Genomic DNA, 1219 nt, shown 5'->3' with positions numbered 1-1219 from the left:
AGTTTCCCATGATTAGTGCAAACTGTCACATGACCAGAGCAGTTTATTTCCTGTTTGCACCTTGAGAAGAATGGCTGCATCAAAGCTCCAAAACAAAAGGCTAGTAAAGTATGTTAACATAAAGATATGACAAAGATTTTTGGTACACATCTTTAAGGTGTCTAGTATTAATATATGCATTCACATATATTCAGTTTTGTTGAGTGTGGTGATAGAATGAGTAAACATGTTCATGGTCACAATAGTGGCCTGTGGGATAACAGTGAACTTAGGTTTACAATATAAATAGATTTGGTTATAAAAACTGAAACAGAAGTGAAACAAGTAGTAGGAAAATCAAAAGTGATCCTTATATCCTTTGCCGGTGTCCCTGCTCGGTGGAGTCACACGGTAGAGTCGACGGTCTTTACACTCTTCGGTCTTCACACGAGGAGGGCTTAACAGGAGGGCTGCCGCGGTATACTAACCTTTTTTATACCCGTCGGACAAAACGGAAATTGAATTCAGCTGAAAACACTTTACTGTTTATCACAACAAAGGTCTAAGCAAGCGCACGACACTGACAAAGTATGCGGTAGAGTACGAGACCAAACGCAACTTCTGCACGTCTCCACACAGTAAACAAACAAGCGTTTTCTAGCAACGACAACTGCGCTAAACACTAATGAGACAAGAAATAAATACACTTACGATCTGCTTTTAACTTCTGCTGATTGGCTGCTTCTCTCAAAGAGTATTTCTTTAATTGCAATTGTTAGTGAAAATTACACTAAAATGTTGCAATGACAAAATATTGCACTAAATTAAAAATTCAAATGTTACAAAAAATTTACATTATTGATGTTGTAATACTGGTAGCACTAATATAAAAATGTGATGTTATATTTTACAAAAAAGTAACAATTTTGAAATGCGTTGATGGTTGGATTTTTTTTTGTTTTTTATCTCAACATTCAATGTTGCATAAAGTTTTTTTTATGCATAATAATAATAACTCTAGAATGTGATCGTGAAGCATCCATTCCCCGGGCCTCGGTCCCTCCCTGCCTCGACAGGATGTCTGCTCCCAAATTGAGATGCCCAGGGATGTAAACTGCTCTCAGCGAGAGAAGTTTGCCCTGGGACCACACAAGGATGTGGTATGCTAGTTTGTACAAACGGCGTGAGCGCAGACCTCCCTGGTGGTTGATGTAAGAGACCACCGCTGTGTTGTCGGTGC

Source organism: Sinocyclocheilus anshuiensis, unplaced genomic scaffold, assembly GCF_001515605.1.
Source record: "Sinocyclocheilus anshuiensis isolate Anshui unplaced genomic scaffold, SAMN03320099.WGS_v1.1 scaffold775, whole genome shotgun sequence".
NCBI lineage: Eukaryota > Metazoa > Chordata > Actinopteri > Cypriniformes > Cyprinidae > Sinocyclocheilus > Sinocyclocheilus anshuiensis.
This window is presented reverse-complemented; position numbering follows the sequence as displayed.